Raw genomic sequence first — 27472 nt, 5'->3', positions numbered from 1 at the left:
CATGAAAAAGCACCAGCAAAGCCAGGTTAGTGGGCTTCAAGTAGAAGAGAGCTTTCACCAAGGGGAAGAATAGACAGAGACACTGGAAACAGCACTTCCCTTGGATATTAAGCTGACAAAGAGTAAGGCTGAATAGGCTGAGAGAAGGCAGTTCATAAACAGAAATTATGGGAGAGAAAACTAAGAAAGATTTTATTAGTTCTACTGTTACAAGGCAGTGTTATGAGAAAGCACTGAAAAAAGCATGCTACTTGAATGCTTTTGGATACAATTCTTTAAGTGGCAATGGGCAGATCACGTGAGGTCAGGAGTTCGAGATCAGCCTGGCCAACATGGTGAAACCCCACCTCTACTAAAAATACAAAATTTTTAAATATTATTAAATATTTATATTTATATTAAATATTACAGGCATATGCCTGTAATCCCAGCTACTTGGGAGGCTGAGACAAGAGAATGGCTTGAACTCCATAGGCAGAGGTTGCAGTAAGCCAAGGTCACGCCACTGAACTTCAGCCTGGGTGACAGAACAAGACTCCATCTCAAAAAGCAACACAACAAAGAAAACTAATTTTAAACAAGTTTTCACTTCAAAGAATTTAGATAGATATCATTTAAAAAATAAAAAATGATAATTTAGCTCAGAAAGTTTTAAGTGAACACTAAATATGTATATTTTATATATATATGTTTATCTTCCAACTCCTATTAAAAAAATTTTCATTCAGCACATACTATCTCAACAAAGTATGTTTTGTTTCATTTTCTTAGAAAAAGAAAGATTGGCTGCTCATATTGTACTTATATATAAACAGTTTTAAAATTATATTTTTATGTAGTTCTACTACCTTAGCATACTTTCAATATATTCTTGTAATATTGAAACTAGATTTTTCAACAGATGCTGTCAAGGCTGTGGAGAAATAGGAACCTTTTACACTGTTGGTGGGAGTGTAAATTAGTTCAACCATTGTGGAAGACATTGTGGCAATTCCTCAAGGATCTAGAATCTGAAATACCATTTGACCCAGCAATCCCATTACTGGGTATATACCCAAAGGATTATAAATCATGCTGCTATAAAGACACATGCACACATATGTTTATTGCGGCACTATTTACAATAGCAAAGACTTGGAACCAACACAAATGTCCATCAATGACAGACTGGATACAGAAAATGTGGCACATATACACCATGGAATACAATGCAGCCATAAAAAAGAATGAGTTCATGTCCTTTGTAGGGACATGGATGAAGCTGGAAACCATCATTCTCAGCAAACTAACACAGGGACACAAAACCAAACATTGCACGTTCTCACTCATAGGTGGGAGTTGAACAATGAGAACACATGGACACAGGGAGGGGAACATCACACACCGGGGCCTGTCGGGAGGGTGGGGTGCAGGGGGAGGGAGGGCATTAGGACAAACACCTAATGCACGCGGGACTTAAAACCTAGATGATGGGTTGATAGGTATACCTATGTAACAAACCTGCACGTTCTGCACATGTATCCCAGAACTTAAAGTAAAATAAAATAAAATAAAACTCTTTTTGTCTTTTTTAATAATATTCTTACAGGTTAAGTATAATTTTTTTCTAGTTGACTACTATAATGAGTAGCTAAAACACTAAACAAATAAAATATTTTAAACAATAATTCACATAACTAGGTGGCTTGAGAAGGGAATGAGATAAATAGGAAAACAAACATCAAACAAACTGTCCTAATAACAGTCACCCCAAGAAAGATAATTATGCTCAATTAGAGAATATATTAGTTTAAAATACGCTGGAGAACAGAGAGTTTATGGCTCCCTATAGAGATAGAATGAGCACCCAACTTCTGACACAAAACACCTAGTGGCAGCAATATACCAGAAGAATCTACTAAGAAATGGATGCACGATTACCACAGGTAGAAGGAACTCTGGGGAGCCAGTCACCAAACCCAAAGTTTTACAATGATTTAAGGCATTGTCAAGTTTCAAAGATTATCTGAGAGTAAGAAACTCCTTTTCCCCCAAACTTTCACATTACATGAATTTCGTGTATCCTTCTTATTATCCTGGGTATGGTATGAAATCACAAGTGAGGTTCAAGTTTAGGTTTTGCACCAGCTCAAAGGAATGGCAGCTCAAAATAAAAGTTTTAATAAAATGTTGAATTCTATCAAGTTATATTTCTGCCAGTCTAATGCATACAATAAGATTAATAATTACTAGAGGAAGACACAATATCTTAATTGATTCCCAGGTAATGAGGTGGAAGGCAGAATTTTCGGGGATTCTGCTTTTACATTTTTTGTCCTTGAAAACATCTGTGTTTAAACAGTGAGGGTAAAAAGGTATCTCGAATGCATGAATTCCAGTGCTGCTTCTCACACGGTATTGGACATCAGGTATGCATCTTAATCCTGCTGCTTATATGGAATTACCACATATATTTCTTGATTTATATATAATATTAAGTCCTATGTAAGCCTTTTTCTTTTTTGAAATGTGCACCGTCTAGCATGCTACAGTAGTAGTGTCACCATTATAAACTATTTTGATTAACATTTCACTCATCTATTAGGGAATATTCCATTAGGAAATATTTCCAGATTTTGTTAGAGATATGAAATGAATTATGATATTAATTTATATACAGCTTCCCTTTTTAGTCTAATTTTCTGTTAAGAATGTTTTTTATGTGAACTACACAGTAACTATCAGTCATTCTGAATTTCTGGAATTTATACATCAATCAGATAGTACCAACAATAACAAAGGTTAGTAGAAGCAGGGGAAAGAACAAAATAAAAATTTTCAGTGTTCCCTAGACCTAGGTACTATGTTGTACATTAAAACAAAAAAAGTATTCCATACTTTCTTGCACATTTAAACTCATATCCTCATAGAGAATTTGTACTTTACATTTTATCATTATGTTAAATATCTGTATGCCTACACATATTGTACTATAGATTTATATATCTTTACACATGCTATATACATGTTATAATTCTAATATATTGTCTTTTTATAAAAATAGGCCACTTTTGTCCATATTATCTTCATATATTAAAACGTCAAGTTAGGAGTTATGAAAAGTCTGGGGTTTTACCATAATTTTAAGCTTGCAAGTCAGTTAGTCCATCAAAATCTCATAGATTCTGGCAGACGACACAAAGGCTTGGAGTCAGAGACAACAGGGAAATAGCAACAGCCAAGCTCGGAAAGATCGTGTCTCAATTCCTTATGCTCCAGTTCTCCCAAGGTGACACACCGAAGACAATGAGATTTCTGTGTCATATGGTGGGCTGCATTACAAGAGGTGAACCCTGAGAGTAAGAAACCCTGATTTTATATGGAGACTGACCATGAACTTGCTTATTCTCCCCATCTGGAGAAGGACATTATCTTAATACCTTGGAATACAATTTAATCTTCTCTGAGAAAAGAGGGATATATGTACTTATAGAGAAATGTAAGTAAATTTACTTCAGTTGGGTCCACTGCCTCTATTTTCCCAAGGCCATGCCCTTAATACAAGGTCAAACATAAGAAAAGATATCTGAAGATAAATGGCTGGTAATACCAAATCACATAGAAACAACACACACACACACACACACACACACACACACACAGAGTTATACATATATCACACATATGTTTGACATAAATATTGACAAAATATAAGAGTACAAAAAAAAGCAAAGTAAATTCTCATTGTGCTCAAGGAGTTAAAATTGAAATTATTTTAAAATGGAAATCAAAGCCAAGAATATAGAGCACACATAAAGAGTAGTGTATTAAATAACTTTTAACACATGTTAATTATAAAATGCATTCATTAAGAAAAAATTTAAAACAATAATTGTTCTAATGGTTAGGAAAAACATATACACTCAATTATACTTTATATTTATATAAATAAGCTACCAAACTATGGGTACAAATAAACAATATATTTTATAAAGCAACCTTAGTTTTGATATTATAATTATGATAGAATATTTTGTTACATACATAACTTTATTAATATTTTAAGTGCAGATGAACAATTTTTAGTTTTATTATTGATTAGCAAACATTCTGATGCTTGTGGGTTGAATGTTTAGATTATAAATCTCAAATAAAAATAGCTGCTTTGAATGTGAAATTTGGAATTCTATGTATTGACAATTGTTTTCTTGGCCTCGTGCAATGGCTCACATCTGTAATCCCAGCACTTTGGGAGGCCAAAGCTAGCTGATCAATAAGCCTAGGAGTTCAAGACCAGCCGGGGCAACATAGCGAAACTCCATCTGTAAAAAAAAAAATACAAAAAAATTCTCTGGGCGTGATGGCGCAAGTGTGTAGTTCTAGCTACTTGGAAGGCTGAGGTGGGAGAATCATCTGAGCCTGGGAGAGGCTACAGTGAGCCAGGATTTTGCCACTTCATTCCAGTCTGAATGACAGATCAAGACACTGTCAAAAAAAATAAATTAAAAAATAAATAAAATGAGAATTGTTTTATTGTTGACATTGTTTTATCCCAGAAAAACAGATGCTTTCTTATTAAATATGAGCTTAATTCAGCATTGGTCTTGCTACTTATTCCTTACTGAGTATGTGGTCTACATAGTGTATTTTGGGGAAATTTAGAAATGCTAGTATAAAGAAGAAGTAAAATATTTATGAATAGGATGGAGAACAGATCTCAATTTAGTTAACTTTCGGCCTTGTTCTGAAGCTTTTCATCCTAATTGTTTTAGGAATAAGAAGAAAACAATATTAATGTTTGAGTGTATAATGATTATTTTCTAAGCAGACTAATTATTATATTAGAGATAGCGTAATAAAGATAATTTGTTGTACTTTAATATTTGACAATGGGAAATGCTCTTAATGAATTTATGTACTGTAATCAGATGGATTTAATCCTGTTTTATTCTTAAAGCTTGTGATCGGCAGGGATTCCATGCTATGCAAAGGACCCTCCTATAATATTCCTGAGAAATGAATGCCATTGTATTTGCCTGATTGAGCGATTCCAGTGGTAGAGATCGCTTTCATCCAGGAGTACAAATTCTTCACATTCTGCATAATTGTAAAATGATATATTTCTGTTGTTATATTTGGCATAATATAATATTTGGTACTAGTGTATTACTTCTAAAAAGAATTTTAATAACAGTAATATACTCCATTCTTTGCAAATAAGTAAGAAAGTATTCTAACATTATCTAGTTAGTTACAGTCCCAGACCAGAATTCGTATTTTTTGGTTTCAGTGATCATTTTCTTCAGTGTGTCAGCCAGTTAGACAAAAAATTCTAGTCTTATATCCCTTACTACTTTGCCATAGGACTGGCTAATACAGAATATCCAGGATAGATGTTGATTTAAAATATAAAGAAGAAACCTCTATAAAGTGAAGTGATGGATAAATCAAACTTTTATTTACCTTGAACTTGATTTACCAACTGAGGAACAAATTGAATATTTATTTAATTTGAACTTGATTTATTACTTAAAATAGAGGTGGGGAGCAATGTTTTTGAATCTATAATTGAAATATTTATGATGTGAAAACTTTACTGTTTGAAGATAAATAATGGTTTGGTACAATATAAAAGGGTGTTCCCGCTGGGCACAGTGGCCCACGCCTGTAATCCCAGCACTTTGGGACGCCAAGAAGGGTGAATCACTTGAGGCCAGGAACTCAAGACCAGCCTGGGCAACATGATGAAATCATATCTCTACTAAAAATACAAAAAATTAGTTGGGCATGGTGGTGCATCCCTGCAATCCTGGCTACTAGGGAGGCAGAGCAGGAGAATCACTTGAACCCAGGAGGCAGAGGTTGCAGTGAGTGGAGATTGTGCCATTGCACTCCAGCCTGGGTGGCACAGTGAAACTCCATCTCAAAAAAAAAAAAAAAAATTGTTCCAAAAGTTTAATACTGTCATCTTTCTCATAAATATTTTTTGAAAAGTCCAAAGATTAAAGTTAATATTAATATTTATTTTATTCTCATGTTCATTAACTGTCCATTTGTTTCAAATAAGTAATCACAATGTCTTCAAAACAGGCTACCATTAATCTATGAGATTAATTATATATATTCTTGATTCTCCACTGTTTCTTGCTCCAGTCAGAATTAACAGTATAAATTGCAATAACCTCAAGTGAGAATTTACATCTGAGAGCCTTTGATTGCACCTGAGCAGTGTAAACAGGCAGACTGGTTAGATGCTTTCTGTAGACCTGCTGTTCTCCATATGCTTCTTTGCTAGGATCTAATTCCTATTGCGGGGATTATCATCTGTTGCCAGGATATCATGAACGAGTAGATGATTCTAATCAACCCCCAAAACCACATAGTTACAACCTTGTCCACATCAGTAAAACTGATCAGAAAAAAAAAAAAAAAAAAAAGGTTTTATTGTAAAGCAGTGTTTAAAAAGTAAAATGTGTTTAAATGTATTTTGTGAATTCCTGTCAAAGGTCGCTCATGCCATTTGCTTAGAACTTACATAACTGTGGTGTTCAACTAAATCTTAATTATTTGTCATACTCTTAAAGAGTAGCACACAATTGCTTATTCCATCCAACATTATACTGCTAAATCTAAATTATTGGTTGTATAGATTATCAAGGTAATTGTAAACATTAATTTTGTACATTTGTCATAAGTCTATTTTAATGAATACATTTGTCCCTTTAAAATCCAGTGGTCTAAACCATTTTACAGGTCAGTTTAAGCACCTTACACAAAAACTACTCAAGAATAACTTTAAATCATGCCTTTAGTGTAAATGCACAAACTTGGAAAGGTCAAGGAACAGAGCTAAGCTTGGAAAGTGCTAAAATAAAGTGAGCTGGGAAAGCATTGGAGCAGAACAAGTTGATGCTGAGACAGAGTGAGTAAAGCTCATCTAGGTTAGAAATCCAGCCAAGCTAACGGAGAACGGTGTTGTGCTCAAAAGAAGAGTAGGAACTCTAGGGAAACTTAGAATCTGTTAACAAAATTCATTGTCAGTTCCTGTACCTATAAATGAACCCTAGCTATTTCAAACTCATTGGTGAACTCTCTGGATATTAAGAGAACCATTGCTGAAATATAAGAGTGATGGGTTAATTAGGAGAAAAAATCAGTGTGCTAGTTTTATCAGGCTATTGTTTTCCCCTTTCTTTTTTCAAAACTATGTTATGTAAATCTCCACTTCCAGCTGTAAAACATTAGAAATGACTTGTTCAGCCCTACTAATGTAAACAACACTTAAAATAGACAACACATATGAGGCAGGTCTTTTCAGGCATTGGGCAACAGGTAGTTTAAGTTTATAATCCATGATAGCAAGAAAATTCATGTGGTTAGCCAAATGATCAGCCTTGCTCCATGCTGCATTCAATTAGAATTCAAAAAAAAAAACCCATGGTGGTCCCCTGGGTAAAAGATCAGAAGTTAGATGCAGAGAAGCAGAAGCATCTGGAAACTTCAGGGTTGTCCTAGGGAGAGGGTAGCTTTGCAAGTGGGAAACCTCACAAATTATTTGGAGAGTTCCCCCATAAATCCAGGGATGACAGTTATATTGCATATGCACAAGGGAAATCTTAAGGTTTATCACAGAGGGTATCAATTTATCAAACCTACTAGAGGTTTGAGAGACAAGCAAATGTACTAGAGGTCAAACAGTGCTGACAGATTCTATGTTTTTTGGTTCATCCAGAATGAAATAGTATGTGTATGACAAAAGTCATCTAAGACCTGGTTTATATGTAAGGATCAAATAACCACAAGTAAAAATGCATCTATACCTGCTCTAAAAGGGCCTAACGCCGAAGCCTCACAAGATGTTCACCAAAGACAGAGATTGGAGTTTGAATCACATCAAGTTAGAAGGGCTTTGAAAATACTTTGGACTTTTTGTACAACTTCCCTAGCAAATCCTCAATTTAAGCACACAAAACATCAACATCATTAGCCAGTAATTCAACTACCTACGAGAACTAAAATCAACATAGGTCACAGGAAATTAGCACACTGCAGTTTCTACAATAGGTAATCGGTAACATAAAGCAGAGAATAAAAATCATTAAAACTACAAAGAAAGCTGAAAATGTGATTCAGACACAAAAACTAAAGCAGTAAAAAAAAAAGTTTCTGAAATGACATGGATTTTGAACCTAGCAGACAATGATTTAAAATCAGCTATTGATAAATATGTTCACAAACTTTAAAAATATAATCTTAATGAATAAACAGAAAAAGCAGTTCAGCATAGAAACAGACACTATAAATAAACAGCCAAAGAGAAATTCTTCAATTGAAGGATATCATAACTGAAATGAACAATTAACTGTGTGAGCATTGACAGAGTACAGACTCCGCGAACTTCAAAAGTCATCAGTGTGAAAGATTTTGTCTGAACATAAACAAAATTGAAGAAAATTAACAGAGACTCAAGGAATCTATGATATAAAGCCCAAAGCTTAACATACCTGTAACTGAAAGCCTAAAAGGAGAATAAAATGGGATTAGGGCAGAAAAAAGATTTGAAGATATACTAGCTGAAGTATTCCAAAATGTGAAGTAAAAACAAACAAACAAACAAACAAAAACCTTTTACAGAGTAAGGAAGCTTAGTGATCTCTTAGAAGAATACAGAGAACACCATACCTAGTTACATCTCAGTCAAATCCATAAAAACCAAAGACAAAAAGAAAAGACCAAATTGGCTTCAATTTGTTATATTAAAATTAAACATACAAGTAAAAAAGAGTAGCCTCTTCATCAGAAAAGGCTATCCATCAGTATTTAAATTATACTGAAAGTGGAAAAAAAAAAAAAACTTTTTTCCATCAACTCAAAAACAAACTCCGTACTGATTTTATCATATATTTAATTGGCTATTCCAGTACATTCTTCATGTTATAGCCAAGTGATGTTCTAATATGTGAATGAATTCATTTACATTTCTGCTACTAATTCTACATTAGCTGCCATTTGTCTTGGTGATAAAATCTAAACGTACCATTGCTTAGCATAGGAATGCAAAACACTCCAGTCTGAATTCTTAATCCCACCTTCATATTTTCTACTTAAGCCATAGTCAACTTCTCCCTTTCCCAGCCAAATGCCATTTGATTTCTCCTCCCTAACATTTAAAAACAAAGTTTTATTTTACACCAGTCTCCTCTGCACACTAGCCCTCACATTATGTTTGCCTCGTATATTATTCAGGGCATGCTAGGTTATACTCTAAGAAAAAGCCCCAAGTTAGAGTGGTTTAAATCACTGAAGGTTTAAATTTTGTACAAATTATGCTGCTGACTCAGAAAACTACCCAGTGTAGCCAACCTGCCTGTGATGATGGAGCCTTTACATCAAAAGGGGGAGAAAAGCATGCAGAGTTGAGTCCTAGCATTTGTATACTTGTATCAGAAAAATAAAATAAAATAAAATAAAATTTAAAAAAAGCAAAAGGTATAGTTATTTCACTCAAAATTCACTGGCCAAAAGACAGAAAAGTTTCGTCCTGCTATATGCCAGAAAAGAAGCCAATCAAATTACGAGATGCTGTAACATCCACCTCTAAATAACTCCTAATGATCCTACCACCTTTAATCTGAAATGTCAGTTTTTGGAAGTCTTTCTTATCTGCAACTCATTCACATTCCAGTTTTGATATCCCTCTTCTACATATATATTCTTTTCTTGGAGCATACCTTAGATCTCTCATGTCAACAATGATGCCATTGTCCTAGTCTGTGTTTAATTATATATTTCTCTCTGCTATAAGGAAAATTGCAGAAGGTCATTTTTGCAACAGACTGACTAGGTGTGATGGGCAAATGGTATGCTATTTATTAGTATCTCTTGAATGTACAAATAAAGGAGTGAATGAATTACACATAAAGCAAAAATGATCAACAGATTTTTAGAGAGAATTTAATATATTATCTATATTATCTTCATGGTACTGTATCTAAAATGAAAAGTTTAAAATACCTTACATTTTACAAAACTATTATGCAACAAATTCTTAAAGATAAATAAAATATCACCCAACAGAGTACAGGAATAATAATAGGCTAAAACCTATTGATTAAGTTGGAAAATTTAAAGAAAAATATGAAATAAATAAAAAATGTTGATGGTGTTGATCTGATTTTTGGATACTTAGTATGTCATTTGCAACTATTTTAAATCTGAAATTCTTAAAGATACTGCATGTACCTGATATTTTTTAACTTCACAGTTTTGAATTTCTGACATCTCTATCAAGCAAATTGTAAACCTAAAAAGATAGAAAAATTCCATAAAATGCATTCCAAGAAAACATGTAACATCATGAATGCTGGCTGGTAAATGTGACTTTAGTGTTCTCTTCCATTACCATTACTATCTCAACATTATGTTTGACCTGCTTATTTCAGATTCACTCTACTCATGTTATCAAAATATATAAAAAAGACAAGATAAATTGGAAACATCACGTATAATGCTTGGAAATCTCTTTTGTATATTCACATTCTGATAATATCCATCATGAAGTTTTTATTCATGTTTAAATATGTAAAAACCTGTTTATTCTCTTAGTTGAAAGACATAATTTGCACTAATGCTTATATAATTGAGGCATAGAGTTCTAACATAGTAAGCATAGAAATTCATATGAACCAAGAGAACTATCTGAATTCTTGATAGTAAATAATATTACTGTCAATGGCAAAAAATGCGATTACTTTTGCACCAATAGTTTGCAGAAACATTTATGACACAAATAAGAGAGAATTGCAAAGATGGTACTGCCAAACTACCTTTTACATCTATTCATGTATTTATTTATTTGACATAGAAAATAAAAATCTGGTATCAATATATAAATTTTAATGTATTTTTTAAAGTATACGTGCAGTATATAGACAATGTAGTATATGTCTATCCCTATACAACAGTATGTTCTGTATTTAATAAAGTTATATTGTTGAATAAGACTAGTAGAACTTTTCAAAACATAGTAAGTAAAATATTCATATAAAAGTCTATTTGAGGTATAATATGGTGGCTCATGCCTGTAATCCCAACATTTGGGGATGCTGAGGCAGGAGGATCTCTTGAGGCCGGAAGTTTGAGATCAGACTTGGCAACATAACAAAATCCCATCTTGACAAAAATACAGAAGGTAGCTGGGCATGGTGGTGGGCGCCTGTGGTCCCAGTAGCTTGGGAAGCTGAGGCGAGAATATCACTTTAACCCAGGAGTTCAAGGTTATAGTGAGCAATGATTCTGCCACTGCACCCTAGACTGGGTGACAGAGCGAGATCTTGTCTCAAAAAGACAAAAGCGGGTTCGAAATTTGTTTCAAATTTTATAAAAAATATTTACTCATGGTTAATAATGAAAATTACATAACTAATATTTGTTAAAATAATTTAAGTCAGCCACTTAGCTAAGTGATTATGCTATTTCATTTAAAAAGAATAAGATGCAAAATAAAATTAAATGAAAAAAGACATTTAATATTTAGTGTTTTATAAAGAAAAAATTACTTAAATCCTATTATGAATGAGTCATAGCGTTTAATTCTTAAAATTTCTTTATAATGTCTATTTTTCAAAACTGCACCAATAAATTATTATTAATTCTACAATAAAAAGAATAAATACCATGAACATTTAGTTTTTCTAAAGTTCTTTAAAATTATCAAAACATTAACATTAAAGACTATGTTTTAAAAAAGTGAAATTAGCAAAATCCATAAATTAAGAGTAAAATAGAACTCATATTAACCAGCAATCATATTAACAAAAAGAAATCTTTAATTTTAGATTATTCACAAACAAGGTAAATTTTGACTTCCTAGTAACAAAATATTTCTTCTTTCAGGAAAATGCACTTAACATATAGAACTATAAAATATGTTTTTCTTTGTACTGTCTTTCATCTGCGTAATCATGGAGGCATTTGCCATATGTATACTGTATGTAGGATAATTAAGTCAGTCATTAGAAAACAGTTAAGTTTTATAGTATTACAGTCACATATGGATTTAAAATCATTTTAACTTCTTTAGTAGATACTGTGAAGTAGGAAAACTAAGAGTTCAAATATTAGAAAAGATTCGGACTCAGTCTTTTCCTGGGTCTGGAAAGGATTATGAATGTCAGCATCCTTTTCCCTAGGGACCCTTGGAAATGTGCCAGGCAAGAACATGCTTTTACACAGAATATTTATTTAATTTTGTTCATCTTCATAAATACAGCCATTATATATTTGTTTATTTTTTAACAGAAGAAAATAGTGCTATAGAGGGGAAGTCCAAAGGGAAGTCTAATTCCAAATTGATAATCATAATCTTTTGTTTTTTCTTTCTTTTTTTTTTTTTTTGGAGACACAGTCTTGCTCTGTTGCCCAGGCTGGAGAGCAGTGGCATGATCTCTGCTCACTGCAACCTCCATACCCCAGGTTTGAGAGATTCTCTTGCCTCTGCCTCCTGAGTAGCTAGGATTACAGACGTGTGCCATCACACGCGGATAAATTTTTTGTATTTTTAGTAGAGATGGGGTTTTGCCGTGCTGGCCAGGCTGGTCTAGAACTTGGCCTCAAGAGATCTGCCTGTCTCACCTTCCCAAAGTGCTGGGATTACAAGTGTGAGCCACTGCACCCAGTCAGATAATCATAATCTTATTACTACCCAGGTCCTTTTCTCCTCATAAGGTAGTTTAGAAAACACCTATCCCTACTATAATTTGATGGAAAGAGTAGACAAGGAACGTGTGTGCCATGTAGACTTTGTACTTATATTAATACTACCATTTCAAATAGTTTTCAATGTATATCTTCATCTTCCTAAGTAGTTTTAGGTACATACACATTTTTTCACCTTGTCATGTTTGAAACGTTTGGCCTCGAGACATAGTAACCCTCATTACAGATAAGTACTGGACACTTGCTGTGATACCAATTTCCCTTAAGCCAACTGCAGTTTATGTGAGAGCAAACTCTAGAAAAGGAGAAAACCACTAATGCTAATGCAGATGCAGAAGAGCTACATCTAGGAGAAGAATTAGGGCTATGCTTCAAGGCAAACCTGTCAGGCACGAAGGGCAAAGCAGTTATTCCTAGATTCTCTGGGAGTCCAGAGTAGGTACGGAATGACCAAAATAGCAAGTGAGGCAAATGGAGAATATAGTCACCCAAGATATCTCTTTTTATCTAGAGAAACTTAGGAACAAGTATACTTAGCCGTATTGGCTGTGTTAACTAAATGTTAATACAGTTAATTAGCTGTTAACTAAATGTTTTACTGTAGCCTTCAGGTATACATATGTCTTCTAAATTTAGCAGGTTCCAAGCAATTTGCAAAATAAGGTAATCTGAAAATATTTCATAAAAGTAATTACCTGTAAAAATGTGCTGTAAAATGAGTTTAGTGTTATACTTACGTATTCACATTTGTATTTTTGTTAAATTGAATTAAAACCATTTCTTGACTGAAAACGCTTCAGAGTTCTAAATGGAGGAGTATAGAAACATGTTTTAGTTCTTTTGAGAATTTGTTCTTTTTTTAATTCTAACAAAGACACACAATTGCCTATTAAAAATAACTTTTAATTCAAAAAGAAGGAGAAGAAATGCTCTAATTAGCTGGTAGAGAGTGTATTTAGTTTCAGGTTGCTTAGAAGGGTTAATAAGAGACTGTAAAAAACATTTCATTACTATCCAATGTGAGACAACTCAAGTCACTATTTCCAGTAAAATTATACATGTTTCATATACCTCTATGTATGTGTATGTGAACACAAAGATGTACATATACACAAACACATTGCTAAAATATGTATGAGTGTTTATATGTTGTATATATAATCATGTTTTATATGAAATATTCACTATGTTAAAATTTGAAAGCAAGTTGACATAGTTATTAAAATTATGAAAATAAAAATTTAAAATAAGAAAAGACTTGGTAATGTTTGTCTTATTGTTTAAATAGGGCAAAAAATGATAAGCCAATTTAGTGGATAAACATTAAAAAAATTAAAGCTGCATCTATACAGCTTATATATTTACATATTTACATATATGTATGCAGAGTTTCACAAAGGATGGTGACTTCAGCAGAAGTTTTATCATAAAATGAAATGTCATAAAAGAAAGATAGAAAGATACCCATTTCCCAAAATAAAAAATGAAAATATGTCCTTTATGTTTTCAACATAAAAAATAAGCCTCAGTTTCTCACATCAAAACCTATAAATGCTGTAGTACATTGAAGCTGCTTGGGAATCTGTAAAAAAATAAAATAAAATAAAATAGATTACAGCCATTTTTAATGAAATGAGTTGCCAGACAGTCATGACACTTGATGGTGCTTACAAGGAAGAGATTTTCTTTACTATTTAAGCATAAAAAGGAAGGCAGGCAGGCTTAATGGCTTTTTAGGGTTGATAGTTTGTTTCAAATCTGCTCCACAAAATGTTGGCTTTGAAGATGATTTTTTTTTATCAGTCTCGGACTGAGATTTTGGAATTCTTATTTTTAGTACTATTTTTGCACAATCAAATAATTGCATAATAAAATTTGTAAAGAAATAAAGAAAAATTCCATTTGAAAACCAAAGTCTTAATAAAACAATACAAAACAAATATGATATCTTTGTTTAAAACATTATCTAGTACTAGCAGTATAAAGAATAAATGAAGTCAAATATTCAAAACTTTCTCTCGATCTACTGGATTTTAAATTTAAAACAGATATTTGCAATGCACAATGGTAGGATCTCAGAGTTATAAGAAACCTATCTTTGTCAGAGTTCTTTTTATACTCTTTGTGAATTTCCTTAAAGACAAAAAGCTTTAGCATTTTCCAAGAGCTTTAAGGAAAATAAAGTATCAGAATAAAGCAATTAACTGTGGACAACAAGACAAATGATCATGATTAACAAAATGATCATGGCTAAAAACACAATTGACAAGGAAATATGACTGTTTATGTGGCATACAACTATTTAACATAATTAGCCATAATTATGACTTATAACCTATATCAAGACATATTAGAATTTTAGGAATTTCATATAGTTCTGGAACACATATTAATAACATTCATGCAATTATACTACAAATAAAGTTTAAACATCATTTCTTATTTGATAATACTTCCTATATAATTTAACATATCAAATAAGTCTGTTCATTATTTCTTTTTCAGATATTTCAAGGACTTGGGACATCCCAAAGTTAGTTTCAGATTAAAAAGTCTAAATATAGAATTTGAAATTTGATTTTAAGAAGTCTCTCAAATATGTCAAGAGTTTAAAACACTTGTGTTAGCGGCAGCAAATCCACACGGGTCTGCAGCAACTCAATTCTTGGCTCCTCAAAGGAAATAATTTGCCCAAGGAGCATAAGGCAGAGTGAGAGATCAAGGAAAGTTTTTGAGCAGGAATGAAAGTTTATTAAAAAGTTATTAGGGCAGGAATGAAGGGAAGTAAAGTATACTTGGAAAAGGGCCGAGCAGGCAACTTGAGTGTTCCAAGTGTGTTATTTGACTTTTCACTTGTGTTTTTATGTATTGCCATGATACTGGGATTTCCTAGTTTCTTGTTCCCTGATTCTTCCCTTGGAGTGGGCTTTTTGAATGTGCCGTGATCTGCCTGCACTTGGGAGGGCCCACATGCACAGTGTGTTTACGTTTAAGTTGTAGATACACTCAAATGCATGCTCATTTGAGGTGATTTTCCCTTACCAGTCGAGTGTTCCTAGAGGATGATGATAAAGGAAAACTTCAGCCTAATTAAATTTAAAGGAGTTTAATTGAGAAAAGAATGATTCACCCATCAGGCTATCTTCCGAGCCAGAGTAGGCTCAGAGACTGCAGCACTGCCATGTGGTAGAAGAAAATGTATGGGCAGAAAAAGGAAAGTGACATATAAAAATCAGAAGTGAGGTACAGAAATATCTAGATTGGTTACAGCTCGGTGTTTGCCTTATTTGAACACAGTTCAAACAGTTGACTGCATACAATTGGCCTAAACTTGGTGATTGGCACATATGTAGGCAGTCTGTTTACACCTCCACTTGTTATAGTTCACAATGTGCAGAAAAACATTTAGGTCAAACTTAAAATATGTAAGGAGACAGCTTTGGGCTGAGCTTGATTTAACAATGGTCATATACCAGTTAAACTCCACCATTTTGCCTCTTAGTGCTCATGCTTCAGCCTGCTCACCCAACTCCTGAGATCTTATCAAGAAGCAGTTGATCACCAGCTTCACGTGTTTTCTATTGGAAGACGGCTGTACCCTGGTGCCACTTGGAACAGCTGTATTTATCCAATACTTGTACCCCCTTGTATCTAGGAAACAACTAGCTTGCTTTTGATTCTACAGGCTCAAAGGGACTTCTTTTTCTCCCCAGTCTTGAGTATGTCTTTATCAGCAGCATGAAAGTGGACTAATACATTCTTTGATACAGAGGAGAGTCAGTTTTCAAATAATTAAAAGATCTTAAAAAGACAGCATAAGGCACACTATTTTTTCTCTCTCTCCTCTTTTTTAGTTTACTCGAAAAATGAACAATAATTTCGTATTCTTTATTATCAGTATTACACAGAGATTTTATGCAAAAGAGAGAAACAAATATTACTTTTGTGTCAGTATACTATCGATTCTAAAGTTAATTTTGATAAAATCTAATAATTCCAACCTCAGTCAGATTTGGACACACAAGATATACATAGATTTTTTATAACCTCTAATAATTTTTTATTCTCATTTTACTACAACTCTTGAATAATCATTTAGTTTAATCTGTATCATTTTTTCTTCATTTATTTTGAAACATCCTTTAAATTATTTTTATCTAGACAAAACTATGTATTTTTTCAACACAATCATGTTCTCGTACCTTATAACATCATACTTTTCTTGTACACACTATAAAAATTGTCTCTTTTATATCTAATAGTTTTAACTACATATACTAATTCTAATTTTTATTGCTAGTAATCGTAATTTCTAGTCAAAAACCTAGGGAGTAAGCAATTTTCAATGCTATGTACCAAAACATTGTATGAATTCATATGTAATAATTTCTAGAAACTCAGGCTTTTTTAATAGAACAATTTATGAATATGGAACAGGATGTGTTTACTAACAAACCCAAATATCTTTTGTTTCTGTGAAATAAAAAGCCAAAAGCATATCAGCTTAAATTTATATTTAATAATTAATGTTTTAACATTATATCTTATTTGGTTATTATCTAGATTTTTTTAATGAATAGCCGTTATTGAATTTGACTTAGACATAGTGACCGAAGTGATTTGGACTAAAGTTACATAAACTTAAAAGGCATTTGGGCTTATTTGTTTAATTCATAAGTGCTCATTATTTTAATTTAATTTGGTACCATGAAGACAATATAAAAACATCAACATGTACAAATGTGTACATAAAAGGACAACCGATATAAATAAACAATTAATAGCTCTGATTTTAAAATTTTACCCATGAAACAAATAAAATTCACTAGCTTAAAAGGACAATTAAATTCAAATTACGTCTCTGTAAATGAAACAAGTAAGAGTTTATCTGTCTTACATGGCTAAAACCATCTGTCAAGTTCAATTTACATCTTAAAAGCACAGAGAAATAATGCAACTTTTTTTTTTCCTTAATAGAGAGTTAAGGGTGTGTCACTTAGATGAGACATAGAGGAAGATTAAAAATGGATAACAAGGTAACATAAAATCATAGTAATTTATTGCAGGATTATACACATGAGCCTCGGAAAAACAATTTCAGAAGCCCTTTCAAAATAACTGACTAAATGTCCAAAGGTTATATTTTGGAGACCAATTTTGTTATACAAGTTGCTTTTGAATTTAGTTTCTATTATACTTATTAACTGGATTACTGAGCGAAGGGTGAACTCACAAATGAATTGAGCATTTGCAGGTCACAAAGCCTAGCATTTATACATATGAAAGGCAGACACAGCTGGAAAGTGGAGCACCTAGAACTTGAGAAATAAAGAATCACATTCGTATACTAAATCCCAGGTCTCTCAGAACCAAGGTGAAAGCCCAAGATGGAAATGCTATGAGACTACTGAGCTGCACAACGCCCTCACAGTGCACCTCACTGTCAGGATATCCCCTTGGCTGGTGGAAGATCCAATACCAGCCTGCCCACTGTGTTACCAGCCTGTCCCACATGGGAGTTGAACGTTTTGGTGGTGAGTTCTCCCACAGCCTCCGAGTGTCCAAATTGTACCCAGTGTCAGCTCATGGTCCGAGCTCCGAGATTCCCCTGACCAACCTAGAAAACAACTTTTCTGTTACCAGTTTGCCATTTACTGTCATTTTTTGTTTGACTAAGTCAGAAATCTTAGGCTTTTCTTATCCTGATGTATGAAGAAATGAGTAGCCCCCTGCAATGATAACTCTTCACTGAAAGTTTTGTCACTTTTAAAGTTGCAGCCAGTAACTCATTAGTTATCACATGCCCAAAAGTTAATTAAGTGTTCTCTCACAATATGAAGTTACTCTTGGTACCCCAAATGTCAAAGAGATCAGGGTACCCAACGCAAAAAGAAAGCAGAGTTTCAGACTTAAGAGGAACTTGCCCACAACCCTTGGTATTCCATGAGGAAGACAGATGATCCCAAAAAAGGGAGATTAGTTGTGCCTTTTCAATGTTCTTCAAGGAGTCCCATGGCCACTAAAAGTCTCCTTCAGACCTGTTTATATGGCAGCTAGAACTCTTATGTTTCCTCTTACATTGAAAGGGTACATATCAAGGGAACTGGATAAAGGATTAATGGTGGTAAATGAAGGAGGAGAAAGAACGAGTTTCAGAGGATCTAGTTTCAGGAGATGTTAAGTTTTCTTAAAAACGCCAGTCAAGATCTTGAGGAAAAGCGATTCTGTAGACTGAGAAGTTTCTATAGAAAAAAGCAAAATCCAACAGAGAAAAATAGAGACATCTTAAATATACACGTACACATATAGAGCTTGAATATGACTTATGAACTAAGCCAACTTTTGATTATAGTGTTCTTTGAATAAATTATTTTTGCTTTAGCCAAGGGAACAGTGATGGCAGGAGCACCACTCTACCCGCTGCTGCCTTGGAAGGGCCCACTGTGCTTGCTCCCAGATCCCAAAAGCAGCAGGAAGCATATCTCTCCATCCCAGTAGAGAAAGCAAGATAAATAATAGAAAAAAAAAAAAAAGAAAAGAAAAAAATTTCTAGCATGCTTTAAATATAAACCTAAATTTTAACCAAAGGCATATCTTTAAATGCCTGAAAACCAAAACAAAAAAGCATGCATAAGAGCAAAACCAAGAAGCCATTGATTAACAAAAGCCTCAAAAAATAAAGCAAAAAGCTGCAACCCTTTCAAGATCCAGAAAACTCCCAATGACAGCTTAAAGAAAGGAAAGTTTCACGAGATGCAAATGGAGTGGAACCCACGTCTCTGCATGGCTGTATTCTGTATGGCCCTCACCTCTCAACTAGCCATCTGCACGCAAAAGCCCAACAATAACCTGTGTTGGCCCCAAATCCTAGCCACTAGATCATAGGCTGAAGTGCTTTTTTTGGTAAACCCCATAGCAGGCAGTTTGAGTGCTCAAAGGATTTGGACTTCGTTTTAAATAATGCTTTTAACTTCTTGCTGAGGGAGTTTCTAATTCTATGTTATTTTCATATCCTTTATAGGTATCAATTAGCTGTTTAAGACAGGGGCACTCTAAACACTTTTTTTGTTCTTTTTAACATAATCAATTTATGTATTTTAAAAGCAATTCCAGCCAATAAGCCTTTTTTTTTTTTCCAATGGAAAGCCCCAGAGGTAACTTTCTAGGTTTAGAATACATGGACATTTTAAAAATGAGTTCAGAAGATGCATCCACCATGATAAAAGCACACCAGAATCACTAAGCCTAAGACCTAGTCCTTACAAATGCTTTCATCCATTCATTTGAATTTAGAAAGGAAAAAAACATTGAACAATGATTCTTACCATCTGTTCTTCCAGATTTACAGACAGACACCTAGGAACTCTGGTAATTTTTTAAAAGAAACCTAAATAGGGTTTCCTTGACTGTGGCTTCCTAAAGATCAGAGAGATTTTGAGTTTTCCTGCTCACAACACAAAATTTGTAGGGGCCAAGGGAAAGCTTTACTCTAAAGGTTCCCTGAAAATAAGCTGATAATAAACAAATGAATACCAGTAAAGACATACAGATTTATTCAATACTCAAAGCACAAGGGAATCACAGAAGAATGGTTAGCTAATAATCCAGTGAAGTGTAGATCCCTATATACCCTTTTTTTACAGGGGAAGGGCAGATGAGGGTTGGAGGAGTCAATGATTTTCAGTAGAAATGAATGAACCCAAAGAATAATGACTTGGAATAAATTTTATCTGAGCTCTGGAAGAGGTGATGAAAAGATAAAGGGCAGACATTTACTGTGAATAACGATGGTGTTATTATGCAGATAAAGTCCCCCAGGTAATCTCTTGGGGCTGCCCTCAGAAGAATGAATAAAATGTCTATCTGGGTATACTGAGAACTCCCAGTCTCTTCTCTTTTTCAGTGGCTAATCTTTCCTGATTATTTGATGAAACTCATAAGAAAGAGGTCGTAAGACAATTGCGTTTCTTTTGGAAAGAAGTTTTCTTAGATAAGAAAATTCCAGAGAAAATCCCTACTGGTGTTTTGGGTAACACTATCAGGGAGACAGGGAAATCTGAATAGATCAAAGAGAGAGCTTGAGGCTGCATCTTTAGTACAATATGTCAAAGCATCCTATTCTAGGGTATTGTTTCCTGAATCCTAACAGTAAGAAAGATTTTGGTGAGTGTTAGAACCTGGTGACAGTGGTTCCTGCTTTAGCAAATGGATGCAAAAGCAAAAATAAATGTAAGCTGATGTCCCTGATAAAGTTTTCATAAAGCATAATATGGACATTTTTTAATGATTCAGAAGATAACATCAAATTGTCTAAAGTTTTCTTAAACTTTCTCTTTGTAATCCCCCAAAAAGTTACTATTCTAGATAGTGTGAGGAAAATATTGAAAGACATTTATATAAACCAGAACATCAGAGCTATAATTTATTGACTGTTGTAAAAAGAAATAAATGTATTGGCAAATGTTTAGATGACTGATTTCAAAATAATCCTGAGTTTTAAAATAATAAGAAATGACTAATGTAATTACTAAAATATTTTATTAATTAAAAATACAGCCAATAGTAGCTTTTATTTACTCTAAAGTGTACAACCTCGATAAGAAAAAGACACCATATTAAAATTATTGAGAAAAAGAGATAAAATAAATTTTCATCATCAAACTTTAATCCAAATCAAACTAATAATCTTTGTACTGCTTTATCCAGGTATTTAAAATCTATTTGCAACTTCCAAAAAGTAGAGCTCAGGAAATAGAACCTGAGAACCATGACCCAGTTCTCTGACATCTTTCTTTGTAAAATTCTCAGACATTAAGAAAGAAAGAGGGTCTTTAGAATGGTAGCACTTCCTCTTGATGTTATAGCTCTTGCCTTGCACCTCCTTGCATAGTACACACCTTTTAAAAGTAGTTAAATATTTAATAATTTGATTGTAGCAGCAAATTATTTGGTTAATTTGACATATATGTTGCTTTCTTCTCATCACTTTCTCTACTAGTGATCCACTCTATGTGTCTTTCTACACATCAAAAAACAAACTTTATTAACCCAGGCATTAAATACAGGCATCATTTCATTCTACACCACCAAATATATAATCACCTGTTCTGATGTGCATCTGTTATTGTGAACCTTTTTATTAAACTCCAGAAATAAGTAAATACTCAAAATATTGCCTTAGCATCATAAAAACATGAAACAAAACAAAAAACAAGAAAAAATAAATAGACTTCATGTTTTAGCTCAGAAGTGAAGACAGATGGAAGAAAATAATTCTCATTTATACAGGCAAAAGGAAGTAAAAGGGTACAAATTAATAACTGCTTATAGTCTAGGCATGGCGGCTCATGCCTGTAAGCCCAGCACTTTGGGAGGCTGGCCAGGAGGATTTATTGAAGCCAGAAGTTCAAGACAAGCCTAGCCAACATAGTGAGACCCTGTCTCTACAAAAACACAAAATAAAAAAATCATCCTGGCATGGTGGCACACACCTGTAGTCTTAGATACTTGGGAGGCTGAGGTGGGAGGATCCCCTAAACCCTGGAGGTGGAGGCTGCAGTGAGCTATGAGTACAAAGCAAGATACTGTCTCTAAGAATATAAAAATATTCTTTCCTAAATTCATTAGAAAATTCAGGTTCAAAGAAAAGCATAATACTGAAATATGGAGACATAGAATGTTAGCATTTACTTAACTTAAGCAAAGTCACCAGACAAGATACAATCTGATAGAACATTAGACCATTCACAGATTGAAAGTTTTTTCCACCCTAAATTCAAACGCTGAAATATAATTCTCAATATGATGGTATTTGGAGGTGGGTCTTTGAGAGGTTAGGTCATGATAATGTAGTCCTCATGAATGACATTAGTGCTCTTTCTGTCACATGTGTCCGTGTGAAGAGACCACAAAACAGGCTTTGTGTGAGCAACAGGCTGTTTATTTCACATGGGTACAGGCAGGCTGAGTCCGAAAAGAGAGTCAGTGAAGGGAGATAGGGGTGGGACCATTTTATAGGATTTGGGTAGGTAGTGGAACATTACAGTCAAAGGGTGTTGTTCTCTTGCAGGCAGAGGCAGGGGTAACAAGGTGCTCATGGGGGAGGTTCTGAGCCAGGAGAACAGATTTCACAAGGTTAATTGTTCAATTAAGGTGGGGCAGGAACAAATCACAATGGTGGAATGTCATCAGTTAAGGCAGGAACCAGCCATTTTCATTCTTTTGTGATTCTTCACTTGCATCAGGCCATCTGGATGTATACGTGCAAGTCACAGGGGATATGACGGCTTAGCTTGGACTCAGAGACCTGACATTCCTGTCTTCTTATATTAAGAAAAATAACATAAAATAGTGTTGAAGTGTTGGGGCAGTGAAAATTTTGGGGAGGTGCTATGGAGAGATAATGGGCAGTGTTTCTCAGGGCTGCTTTGAATGGGATTAGGTGCAGTGTGGGAAGCTAGAGTGGGAGAGATTACACTGAAGGAAAATTTTGTGGTAAGGGGTGATATTGTGGGGTTGTTAGAAGAAACACTTGTTGTAACAATGATTGGTGATGGCCTGGATGTGGTTTTGTATGAATTGAAAAACTAAACAGAAGACACAATGTCTGAATAAGAGAAAAAGAAAAACAGGTATTAAATGACTAAGAATTGGGAGGACCCAGGACATCCAATTAGAGAGTGCCCAAGGAGGTTCAGTATAGCCCTGCCAGGAAAGATTATTTATTTACTTTAAGTGGGAGTTAAGAGTGGCAGTTTGGGGATAGCACCAGGAGATATCAGCAGTGATGGCTTGGAGAAACAGTGTAAACCGGCAGTGTAAACAAGAGCAGGGCATTTATGAGTAGTTGAAAATGGTGAATAGGAGTATGACTAGACAGAAGATAGTAGGGATGACTAGCTTTTGGGGGTCAGTCCAAGTTGTTCTGGTGTCTGGAATAAGACTGGGGCCTAATAAAAAGGAAAGTCCATACAGGAGCTCAAATGGGCTGTACCCCGTAGCATTCCAAGGACAGGCCGGAATTCTGAGAAGGGCAAGGGGTAAAAGTATTGTCCAGTAATTTTTAAGTTGGTGGCTGAGCTTGGTGAGGTGTGTTTTTAAAAGACCGTTAGTCCATTCTACCTTTTCTGAAGATTGAGGATGGTAAGGGGTATGAAGGTTCCACTGAATATCAAGAGCCTGAATAACTGTTTGGTGATTTGACTAGTAAAGGCCAGTCCATTATAAAATTGTATAGAGGTGGGAAGGCCAAGCCAAGGAATTATACCTGACAGAATGGAAGAAATGACTGTGGTAGCCTTCTCAGACCCTGTGAGAGAGGCCTCTACCTGCCCAGTGAAAGTGTCTATCCAGAACAAGAGGTATTCTAGTTTCCTGACTCAGGGCATGTGAGTAAAGTCAATATGCCAGTCCTGGGCAGGGGCAAATCCCCAAGCTTCATGTGTAGGGAAGTGAGGGGGCCTGAACAATCCCTGAGGGGTAGTAGAATCACAGATGGAACACTGAGAAGTGATTTCCTTGAGGATAGATTTCCACAAAGGAAAGGAAATGAGAGGTCCTAAGAGGTGGGCTAGAGGCTTGTAACCTACATGGAAGAGGTTATGAAATGACGACAGAATAGAAGGGGCCTGTGAGGCTGGAAGGAGGTATCTTCCTTGGTCTAAGAACAATTTGCCTTGTGTGGGAAGAGATTGATAGGTGGAAGTTTCAGTGGGGGAGTAGGTGGGAGTGACCGATGAGAAGGAGGAAACCTCGTCAAGAGGAACAGAAGTTGGAAAGCTAGCTGCTTCTTTGGCTACCTTATCAGCACAAGCATTGTTCTGAGCCTTTTGATGGCTTTTGCAGCAAATGACTCCAGCTTCCTTTGGAAGTAAAGTGGCCTTGAGAAGAGTTTTTATTAAAGAAACATTAATGATGGAGGACCTTTGTGTAGTGAAGAAACCTCTTTCTGCCCACATAACAGCATGGTGGTGTAGGATGTGGAACACATATTTAGAATCAGTCTAAATATTGACACGTAGTCCCTTTGCAAGAGTGAGGGCTTGAGTTAAGGCAATGAGTTCAGCTGGCTGAGAGGTAGTGGAGGGGGACAGAAAGTATATGCATCAGGTGTGAGGAAGAAAATAGATTTTGGAATTTACAAGAACTGTAGAGAGTGAGTTGAGCACAGTTTGTGATTTTGAGGGCCTCTAAAAGTATTAAAGCAGTGGCAGCCAATGCATGCAGACACGAGGGCTGGGCTAAAACAGTAAGGTCAAGTTGTTTGGATAGAAAGGCTACAGGGTGCAGTAGCACCTCTTGTGTGAGAACTCTGACTGCACAGCCCTGCACTTCTTCTGTATGTAATGAAAAGGGAGTGATGAGTTAGGGAGAGCTAGTATAGGAGCTGTTTTTTAAGGAATGGAAAGGGGAGTGGGGAAAGGACTTAGGATCTATGGGGTCAGCTAGGTTTATCTAGAACAGAATAATGGGTTGTGGAGGGAGGTATTGAGGATCAGAGAGTATATGAGTTTGGCACCATGGGATGGATAGGAAAACAATTTGGTTAATAAGGTGCAGATCCTGAACTAACCTGTAAGGCTTGTCTGGCTTTTGGATAGGGAAAATGGGGGAATTGTAAGGAGAGTTTATAGGCTTTAAAAGGCCACGCTGTAACAGGCAAGTGATAACAGGCTTTAAGCCTTTTAACGTGTGCTGTGGGATGGGATATTGGCATTGAGTGGGGGTAAAGGTGATTAGGTTTTAATGGGATAGTAATGGGCATGTGATAGGTTGCCAGGGAGGGAGTAGAGGTAATGCCTGTAGATGAAGGTGGGAGATATAAGGGGAGGATGCAAGGGAGGCTTTGAACTGGGGAAAAGGGTGGCAATGAGATGTGTCTGTAGCCTAGGAATAGTCAGGGAAGCAGATAATTTAGTTAAAATATCTCAACCTAATAAGGGAACTGGGCAAGTGGGGATAACTAAAAAGGAGTGCAGAAAAGAATATTGTACAAGTTGGCACCAGAGTTGGGGAGTTTTAAGAGATTTAGAAGAATGGCTGTCAATACTCACAACAGTTATGGGGACAAGGGAAACAGGCCGTTGAAAAGAAGGTAATGTGGAGTGGATAGCCTCCATATTAATTAAGAAGGGGACTGACTTACGCTCCACTGTAAGAGATACCCAAAGCATCTGTGATGGTCCAGGCGGCTTCTGAGGTGATCAGGCAGTGTCAGTCTTCAGCTGCTAAGCCAAGAAGATCTGGGAAGGAATCAGTCAGAGCCTTGGGCCAGGGGGACAGTCTGATTTTGAGTGGGGTCCCACACAGATGGTACATGGCTCAGGAGGAATCCTGGGCTGCGGGTATTTCTTGGCCCAGTGGCCAGATTCCTGGCACTTGAAGCAAGATCCTGGTGGAGGAGGTCCTGAAGGAATGCCTGACCACTGTGGCTTAGGCATTTTGAAGTTCTTCTGTGCTGGAGATGTGGCTAGGGTTTCTCTCACAGCAGAGAAGTAATTGAAGCTCTTCTTTATTGTTGTACAACTTGAAGGCAAGGTTAAGTCCTATTGTGGGGTTTGAGGGCCAGAATTTAACTTTTGGAACTTTATTTAATATTGGGAGCGGACTGGGTAATAAAATGTATATTGAGAATGAGACAACCCTTCTGGCTCTACAGGGTCTAGGGCTGTAAAGAGTAGAAGGGTTGTTGCCAAATGGGCCATGAACTGAGCTGGGTTTTTATATTTGATGAAAAAGAGCCTAAACACTAACAGATTTGAGAGAGGTCAGATAAAGGAAAACATTAACCTTGACTATACCTTTAGCTCCAGTCATCTCTTTAAGAGGAAATTGTTGGGCAGGTGGGGGAGGGCTAGTCATGGAATGAAACTGTTAAGCCAGACTGGGTGTGGTGAGAGGAGGTGATAGAAAGATTATAGGGTGGAGGAGCAGAAGCTGAGGAAGAACTGGAGCCTGATTGAGCCTGGAGGGGAGTGACCTGGGGAGCAGTCGGGGGATGAGGAGAGAGGTCAGATGGGTCGGTAGGAAAGGAAGATTGAAAAGACTCAGCGATGTTTGGGGTTGGGACTGAGGGGACAGGCAGGAGGGAAAGAAGGAGGATTTGGGATGAGTCACATTGGGAACAGAGACTAGGGAGGGACCGATGTGTAAAAGAATTCCTGGACGTCAGGCACCTCAGACCTTTTGCCCATTTTACGACAAGAATTAGATGTGTAGGATGGAAAAATTGAAAGTGCCATTTTCTGGCTATTTGGAACCACTGTCAAGCTTGTATTGGAGTCAAGTGGCATTGTAGAAGAAAATTAGAAATTTAGGTTTTAGGTCACGTGTGAGTTGAAGAGGTTTTAAGTTCTTGAGAACACAGGCTAAGAGAAAAGAAGGAGGAACAGAGGGTGGAAGTTTGCCTATAGTGAAAGAGGCAAGCCCAGAGAAAAGAGAAGATAGAGACATGGAGAGAAGGGGTGGGGGGGTGCTTGTCCCCCAGGAAAGTGGTGTTTGCCACTAAGGGTGAAGGATCAAGGCAGGCATATGCGTGGAGATCAGACACCTCTGAAACATGGGTGAATAATCAAGCAAGCATCCCCGTAGTGATTAAACACCAAGGGAAGACTGTTTTCCAAAGTTCATGACCCACACCGGAGTTTCGGGTTCACGGATAAAACACGTCTCCTCTGTCTCTACCAGAAAAGGAAAGGAACTGAAATTAAGAGAAGGGAGAGATTGAAAGATGGCACCAAGATTGAAAGGAGAAAGAGGTTGAGGGATAGTCAGATAA

At 35.6% G+C, this 27472-nt stretch overlaps 1 long non-coding RNA gene across 2 annotated transcripts in view; it reads right to left on the bottom strand.

Moving 5' to 3' along the window:
- The window catches only part of LOC126947907 (uncharacterized), a 126396-nt gene that overhangs the window by 49028 nt on the left and 49896 nt on the right, over nucleotides 1–27472 (bottom strand). The window lies entirely within an intron of this gene.

This window comes from Macaca thibetana, chromosome 2 (genome assembly GCF_024542745.1).
Source record: "Macaca thibetana thibetana isolate TM-01 chromosome 2, ASM2454274v1, whole genome shotgun sequence".
In the NCBI taxonomy this organism is placed as follows: Eukaryota; Metazoa; Chordata; class Mammalia; order Primates; family Cercopithecidae; genus Macaca; species Macaca thibetana.
This window is presented reverse-complemented; position numbering and strand designations above follow the sequence as displayed.